Source organism: Mus musculus, chromosome 2 (genome assembly GCF_000001635.26).
Source record: "Mus musculus strain C57BL/6J chromosome 2, GRCm38.p6 C57BL/6J".
Taxonomy (NCBI): Eukaryota; Metazoa; Chordata; class Mammalia; order Rodentia; family Muridae; genus Mus; species Mus musculus.
Window position 1 is genome coordinate 103,201,869 of NC_000068.7, and position 8,954 is coordinate 103,210,822.

The 8,954-nt window shown below is 43.5% G+C and overlaps 1 long non-coding RNA gene across 1 annotated transcript; it reads right to left on the reverse strand.

Moving 5' to 3' along the window:
* Positions 1 to 4,340: 4,340 nt before the first annotated feature.
* Positions 4,341 to 8,489, reverse strand: Gm13869 (predicted gene 13869). The gene is made up of 2 exons (NR_166138.1): positions 7,973 to 8,489; positions 4,341 to 4,877 (listed from the first exon to the last, which is right to left on the reverse strand). It is a non-coding gene; the product is annotated as a predicted gene 13869 (long non-coding RNA).
* Positions 8,490 to 8,954: the final 465 nt, after the last annotated feature.

Below are 8,954 nucleotides of genomic sequence, written 5' to 3' on the forward strand. Positions count from 1 at the left end.
TTTGTTTGTTTGTTTCCCCTATAGCTAATCTATGAGATTCTCTTTTCTCACAGAAACTGTTTTTCTTTGGTGTGACGTTGAGTAGAAAGATGACAACATTTAGGCTACACGCAAATGTCCTTATCTCTTCCCATCCTGACTGCCAGTGATTTTATTTGTTGTCATGAAGTCCATATTTGTTTTGCTCATCAGCGCTGTTCCTATCCCAGGGCCACAGAGTCATTTTTCTCCTGTTATTTTATTTTTCGTATTTAAAATCTTCAATACAGTCAGCAATTTCTTTGTCATGGCTTCTGTTTGTTTATTTATCTCCAAGGAGTGAAGTAAGTAGTCTTTTACTCAGTCTGCTAAATATCTGGCCTTTTTGTCATGACGTTGTAATGCCTTCCTCTGCCACGTATTAGACTTCACAAATGTCCTCCCTTGATCAAGTTTATAAGCCTATTCTCTGTAGGTGTTTTGGGATCCAGCTATCCATGGTGATATTGGTCTATCTTACCTATACCAAGCTGGGTGGATATTGTTATTAGTATTGGTATTAGTGTTAGTATTAGTATTGGTATTAGTGTTGGTGTTGGTGTTGGTGTTGGTGTTGGTGTTGGTGTTGGTGTTGGTGTTGGTGTTGGTGTTGGTGTTGGTATTGGTATTGGTATTGGTATTGGTATTGGTATTAGTATTAGTATTAGTATTAGTATTAGTATTAGTATTAGTATTATCACCTTGTACTAGTCTTCTCCAGGTGAGATGTAGCCCATCTCACGTTCTGCAGTTGACTTAGCTACCATTGCTTTCTCTTCCACAGACATCAGAATGCACTTCTCATATCTCTTAAAGAGCCTTGCTGGTGCCAGATCTGCCACTTTTAACTTATGGATAGACACGAAACTGACAATGACCATTGCGATCTGATGTTGCTCAGTAAAACGCAGGGAGTATCTCTTCTTAGGTCATTTTCATTTTCACGCTTCTTTAAATTAGAATTTTGGTTTCATTGGTCAAAACATTTCTCAGCCCTCTGTAATCTTTGTTGCTTCTGTGCATGTGCCTAGATTTAGGGAATGTATGGCTCCGGGCTTTTTCCTTGGCCAAGGATTGTGCTAGGTGGCTTTAAGTTCTTCTGAGTGTCTGTTTCCTTGTCCATTAAAAGACTGAAATGAGGCTGGTGGTCTCTATAGCAACACAGGTAGCAATGAGTTCTCAGATGGAAATGTCACAGTGTGTCAGTCCTGTACTGAAAATGTGCACATAGGTTACTTCCTGTTAGATGGAGGCAGCCCTGACACAGAGCTTAATACATCTGATGCACAGCAAGCACTCCATATATGATTGCAAATGGCCTTTTAGCAGTGAAGAAATAGAAGTTTAGAGAGCTGAGGCTACTTTCCCGGGCTCACACAGCTAGTGTGTGACTAGGTTGGAGGTATAGGAAGTACTTAAAAGCTAGTTGAACTAAACTGAAGTCAGCCCTGGAGCCTCTGAAAACTTGTTAGAAGTATACGTTATCTTGTTTGTGGCAGCTCATGTCCGACTCCTGAACACCAAAAGTCATGAATGATGTCCAGGGCCCCATTGTGTTCATGGCTGCTGGAGTTACCATTAGCTCTGACCACAGCCATTTGCTCTTGTAGAACACTGCTTTCCTAGAAACCTGCTGGCTGATAGTGGAGTCAGATAACAGCCCCGGGAAGGTAGCCCACATTCACAGGACAGGAAGTGGGTGCCATCCAGCCAGCTGGGTGAGAACCAGAGCCTCTTTCAGACAGCACATGGGGCGGGGGAGACAGCCATGGAAAACTTGTCTCTTCTCTTCCAGCAGCTAAGGGAGGCAGAACAGAGAAGGTTCAGGCTGGACCACTGTGAGAGTTTCAGGTGGGTTTTCCTGTTTCTAAAGACCCTGCAAGGGACAGTTACCTAACTCAAGCCACACTTAAGAAGGAAATGTAACCAGCTTAAGCAACTCACGGAGTAGTGATGGTTTGGCGTGAATTAAATTCAGGTTTTAGAGTTATGTCATAAGTCCTCCCTTTGCCCCCTTTTATTTACTAACAAGACAAGGTCTCATGTAGCTCAGACTAGCCTTGCATTCATTGTGGATGACGCCTAGGATAAGCATGAGCTTTGATCATTCTGATCCACCTTCTGGGTGTCAGATTCTGTGAGTGTACCACCACAGCCAGCTAATGAGGCACTGGGAACTGAACCCAGCACATGAGGCAGATGCTCCAGCAAGAGTACCACACCCTGGCTCTACCTCTTCCCATTTTTTAACCTCTTTTCTCTGAAGAAGAAAAGCATAACTCTTACTCTAGCTGCATATGTATCAAAAGATGGCCTAGTCGGCCATCACTGCAAAGAGAGGCCCATTGGACTTGCAAACTTTATATGCCCCAGTACAGGGGAACCCCAGGGCCAAAAAGGGGGAGTGGGTGGGTAGGGGATTGGGGGGGGTGGGTATGGCGGACTTTTGGGATAGCATTGAAAATGTAAACGAGGAAAATACCTAATAAAAAAAAAGAAAAAAAAAAGAAAAGCATAACTCTTGTTAGCCCCATTGATTTAATGGAACAGAGCCTCACCTTCAGCACCCGTATCAGTTCCATAAAGGATTTGGACTGGCTCTTCTTGTGTTATGGATCAATGCTCAGGCAATAGAGAATCAGGCCATGTGACTGGAAGTCTTGTAGAATATAAAGGGGCATTTTTCAAACAAAGCAAAACAAAACATAACGATGCAAAGCCTCAAGGTAGACAAAGGTAAGTAGTAGCTATCCACCATTCTTCCAGTGCTGTGGTCCACAGAGCTGTAGAGCCGGCAGGTCTGTCCCTATGAGGCTTGTATCATTTCTCAGCATCTCTACCTTCCACCTATCCTGCATGGCACATGCAGACATCCTATCAGAACAACATGACATTTTTTTTCCCTTCAGGTCTCCTGACCTTCTTTTCTTTTAGAGTGGGACCAGTTTTCTCCTAGGACTTTCTCTGGTCATCCCAGGAAAATTAAGTACCTTACTCCTGCGTGTCTTATTGCACCGTGATTATTTTTCAAAGTAGGTCATGTTGCTCTCCAAGCTAGAGTTGATGCTATTGAGCAGGAATTAATTCTTGTTTTGTTGGTCTTTGTATGAGGAAATGTGACTCTACAGTAGACACTGCTTGTTTACCCAGGATCTACCCACTGCCTTCCATCTCCCAAAGCATGACTTGGAGTTTTGTGCACACAGCTAAATGTTGATATTGTCTGTGTAACCCGTGGTAAGCAAATGGCATGATTGACTTCTGAGAGATCACTGGACTTGTGCAGAGGTGAGGCAGAGCATGTGAGACAGCTTTGCTTTCCCGTGAAAAAGGAATCACACCGGCTGCCTCTCCTCCTCCCTTCCGATTCTGTGTGCGCTGTTAATATTTGACTGTGATGCACTAAGTCATCTGCCAACAAGAGGAAAAGGTCAGGAGTCACCTTGACTGTCTTGATACAAAGGAGGCACTGAAATTCAAACCTGCAGCCATCTGCTTCCCGATGCGGAGTCATGGTCATGGTTCCTCTCCCCTATATCCCTTCTATTGGAGGAACACGGGTCATACAATATTCCCAGAGTTGAAAAAGACATCATGGAATGCAGCCCCATCTAAGTCCAAGAGTGGTGAAGTTGTGCATGCCTAGAAGACACATATCCAATGAGGAATCTTGGTCATTAAAGAACTAATGTAATTGGTTTACTTTAATTGCAGTCACCAAGTTGTTCATGTATAAATGTCTATTGACTTAAGTGGCTCTGATAATATAACAGTGAAATATAGGCTTGGGTCACTGTGAAAAGTTCACTGAATATTTGGAGACCTCTGACTTAAGAAGTAAATTAATAAGGTTAGAGGGAAAATAGCAAGGACCTTGTGGAAATGAGAGGGGAATTTGAGTTGGATATGATCAACATACAGTATATATACATGTTTGAGATAGTCAAGAATAAATAAAATCTATTAATAAATAAATACCCAAGGCAGATTTATGTGTGCAAAGCAAAATGAGATCACCAGGAGGACAGCGGATAATTTTCCTCTTCCTTTTTGAAAGTAAAACCTTCCTCTATCCAAATAAATCCCCACTGATTGTCTTCACACATCCCAGATTTGAGATGCATGATTCTAGTGGTAAGCTTCATAGGAGCTTGTGTTCCTACTGTGCCTTCCTTGTTTAAGGTTTGCTGGCTTCCTCTGCACCTTTTCCATCCCACGCCTCTTAAGACAGCTGTTTTTTCAACTTCTTCAGGTCCCACCAGATCCGAATAGCTCATGAAAGTAATGTTTTTCATTAAAAAAAAATCCAATAGAGCCAGGTATGGTCGTACACAACTTTAATCCCAGAGGCAGAGGCAGGTGGATCTCTGTGAGTTTGAGGTCAGCCTGTGTACATAGTGAACCCCTGACTAAAAAGAACAACAACAAATGTTGTTCTTGGCTGAATGCATGTAAGTCCAAATTGCAGCACAGCCATTTACCTGCAAAGTCACATAATATTAGGCATTTCACTTCCCTTGCCTGGACAAAGGGGTTCTGGAGTCTCTGAGGAGCCTTGTGAAGCTTACATGAAGTGATACACGCACAGGCCGTTAGTGAGGAGGAGCTAAGAGCCAGCCTCATCCAGGGGCAATATCTAAGACCGTGGTCAATAAATGTTTGTTAAGTTCATCATTGAACTCTGTTTTCTCATAGCTCTTCCACGTTCCAGAACATGATGATACCTGGAGTTCAGTTCTGTAGATAATTGTGACAGAGATAAACTAGAAGGCCCAACACTTGTGGAGATAGCATGGCACTTTCCCCAGAGAGCACTAGCTGTGCTGTTTCATGGAATTTTCCACAGAGTCTTGGAGCTCCTGTAGAGATAAGGACAGTAAGGGATAAGATACTTGCTAAAGCCAACCTGGCCAGTGAGTAGCTGCACACATATTTCCCATTTAGTAAGTACTCATTTCCTACTGTGTGAAGTTACAGCTGAGGACGTAGAAATTTGGGGGCCAGAAGGTTTCTCCTTAAGAATCAGATGAACATTTTTCTTATCCAGATTTTCCCTCCCTCCTCTTTCTACCCCTACCCACCGCATGTTCCTGTATGTCCATGTCTGTGTGTGTGAGTGTCAGTGTATACATGCCACAACATGTGTGGAGACAATGTTAGGTGCCAGTCTTCTTCCAGCTTGCTTAAGACAGAGTCTCTCTTGTTTATGGCTGTATTTGGCAGGCTAGCTGGCCCATGAGTTTCTGGAGATCCTCCTATTTCTGCTTCTCAGCTTGCCACTAATGTTCTGGGATTACCGACTCCTGCTGTAGTGTCTTGCTTTACAAAAGTTCCAGAACTCAAACCCAAATTCTCCCCATTGCACACTAGGGGCTTCACCCACTGAGCCTTCTCCTCAGCCCTCAGAAACTTTTCAGAAGCCAATTTCTAGAGCTCTACAACACATAGAATGAAGAAGATATGCTCTAGTTCAGCTCTCATGCCTACCATCTATAATGGGAATTTCCCCAGCTCTGCAATGGGACAATAATGTTCACTAACACAGGCTGTCTGTGAAGAGACAGTGAAATATCTAAAAGTACTTAATATCCTTCTGGCCCAATAAGTGTTTCTCTGCTATTCCCTCTCACCTTCCTTTCTCCCTTGTGTATAAAGAATTCTAACATAATTTTAGTAGCTCGTGGTTTTGTTCCATTTATTCAGAAATCACATCTGATTTTCAATCTACCTATGTGTGGGCCAAGGGCTGCCATCTGGCAAGTGATGGTTAGTCATTAGAATACAACTTAAATAGTTTTGCAATAATGACAAAGACAAAAGATCACAGTGTGCTAAAACCAGTCCCTTGGTTCCTAAAGTCTCGGTTGTCATCTGAAGATTTCTTCATTCCTTTCCACTCATTCATTCATTTATTTACTTGCAATTTCTGAGCCCTTCCGTATGTACTGTGTTCTGATCATTACAGTGTTAGGCATAGGGGACACAAAAAGCAGCCAGATAGGATGCTTAAGCTCAAAGGGCTCTGGGTAAATGGGAAGAGACACAGAGGCCAGGTCAGGGACTTGGACAGGCCACACTGGGGGACAAAGAAGGATACACTGGATTCTTGCAGGCCAGAGACAGGAAAGGCTGCTCTGAGAAGGGGGTGGGCATACATGTTATGGAAGATGAGCAGGTGCTTTTCTGATGAGGGGAGCTGGAATGAGGCAACTGGACAGAAGGAGGAGCTACTGATGTTCGATGGCACAACTGGCACACAACCCCCCAAATTGACAGCAACTGTGCATTTCAAAATAGCCATTAGAGAGGACTTAGAATGGTCCTTGTGAAGAAGTGATGAGTGTCTGAGATGATTCTGCCAATTACCTTGTTCTCATTACATAATGCATTGAAAGGCCACACTGTTCTCCATAAATATGCACAATGATTACGTCAGAAATTGAAAATCAATTTAAAAATAAAAAGAGAGAGGGTTTGCAGAAGAAACAACAGCACACCATGGCCTGAGCATGTGTGAGCACCAGGTCCTTTATAACCCAGAAAACAAATTCAAGTCGCTGGGGCCGCAGTCGATGACTTAGACAGAACTCTTTAAGCAAACGCTGACCTGATTGGGAAAGTAGGACATTGGTGCCTCACTACTGTTGGTGACAAGAGAACAGAAGGCAACCAAGTTCCAACTCTATTGCCAGTCACTCATGCTGGCAGGTCATAGCTCTTTGCCCTTGATGGTTTGGCCATAGTTCTTCAGATCTTTCCAGGCACTCGATCATGATTATATCAGTTTATTTCTACATCAGGCAACAGTCCTGAGCACTGGTGGAAGGCATTGTACTGAATGCCAAGACCTTCCTTGGTTTTTCTGAGAAATGGGGCCAGATTTTACACTGTCTACAAGCTTATGGCTCAGGTGCAGGATGAAGAAATGGCCTGGTCTCATAATGATGAGCCACAGTCTTCTGGTAGGGTGAGATGAATTGTCAATGAAGAAAACAAGAATTATCAGATACCTATATATACTAGGTGCTTTTCTGCTTATGTTCTGAAACTCATTGTACAGTTGGGACCTTTAACTCTCTGATTATACACCACACCTCTTACCCTAGACCATCTTTCTTCTTCTCCAACATCGTTGAGTACATTAATTTTCTTTCAAAAGCAAAACAGGGAGAGGGGGGAGGAAAGAATGAGAGAGTGTTCTTTGTCCCTGTTCATGTCTCTGGGAGGCCACTGACAAACGCATGTCCCATGTGCTCAGAAGTAAGTGACAGAAAAGGCTTTGGTTTTGAGCTAAGTTAAAGAGTGCTATTAAACTACTCTGACAACCTACAACATTGGGGAAAGCTCTCAGACAGTTTGGCTCCTTGGGGAAGGGAGAGGAATGGGTGTGCATACAGATAGAGCAGAGCTGCAAAACAAAGTCAGACAAGAAAAAGAGGGCAAAGAAATGCCTTCCCTTTGGGAACGGATGAGCTTGCTCCCATTTTAATAAGTATTTCCCCCACTAAATGCCATGTTCTGCCTTTGTTCTTTCACTCCTTTCTCTGCTCATTTCTTCCTGCTTCTTCCCAGTTCTCAGTTTCTCTCTTTGGTCCTCTGTCTCTTCTTATGTCTTGTTCTTTCAGTTCTTCCCTTAAAGTTCACATTAAAATACCAACCTTAATCCCTGCCACGGCATTGCTCAACTTGTGGTATGGCTCCGTGCCACCATTAGCTATGCAGCAAGCTTTTACGTGGCCAAGGAACATCTTGTACAATGCCACTTTTTATCAAAACCAAATAGCATAACAATGCATACAGGGCCCGTTCACAGCAACCTCATAAGATTTCGTTATGATAAACACAGCAAAGCTGGATTTGAAAATCTGTCTCTGTTTGAAAATAAGTCACCCAGTGCCTCTCTCTGCCCCCCACCAGGCTCCTGTCTGAAGTCCCCACTCCTCCACTTGCTTACCTCCCCACCCTCTTGTCATCAAGTGCCTCCTTTGGCCTCCAACTGTTCAGGTTTCACCAGTCTGGTGACCCATGAGGACAGGGTTGCACCACACTGGGGTGGGGCTGAAGCAGAGGGAGGGAGAAGCTTGGTTCGAAAGCCCCACTGAGTCTCGATTTGACTCCCCTGCCATCATGGTCCCCATCAGCCTGCCAAAGCAGGAATGTCTTACAGATGAATATTCAAGCTGTCTGGATTAAGATGAGGAGGACGAGGTGCATCCACTGAGCTGAGCAAGCATGGCATCCAGGTCCAAGAATATCTATGGTTCGTCCACTTCCTGAGAGCTTAGAGGCTGCTCCAGGACCCTCCAGGAATATGCAGAGAGTAACCAAAGCCCTGACGTGGAACTAGATACCAGGAGGCATCCTCAAAGGATAGCTTTTGCTCCCTCATTCCCTGTAAACAAAGGAGCACAGGACTCGGTCCACCCTCTGCCTTTAGATCATTCTGATTTTAATCCCCCAGAGGAATCACAGAGCTTCTAATAGAAAGGTTTTATTTATAATTTGGAACAAGGTCTTCAGTGCTGGCTGGGTAGGAGGAAGGATTGGAGTGAAAAGACCACACTGTTCTTTGGCGTGGACTCAAAACCAAGCCCTCCCTCCTGCCCAGCTCATTCATTCAAGATTATTTATTTATTTATTTATTTATTTGTAAAGCAGAACAATTCTAGATTCTAGACCTGAGAAATTTGTGCAAGACAAAGTCCCTGCTTTCATACCTGGAGAAGAAGTATACAATAAATAAGTGAAAGAATGAATGCATAAACTCCACCAGTGATAAGTGTTACAATTCCCTTTTACGTTGCTGCATTTAATAAAAAAAGATCTGTTTTTATTTATTGTGTGTGTGCCACATGTGTATGGGTGCCACATGTGTGTGGGTGCTCATGGAAGCCAGGAGAGTGACAGATCCTTTAAACTGGATTTACATCAGCTCA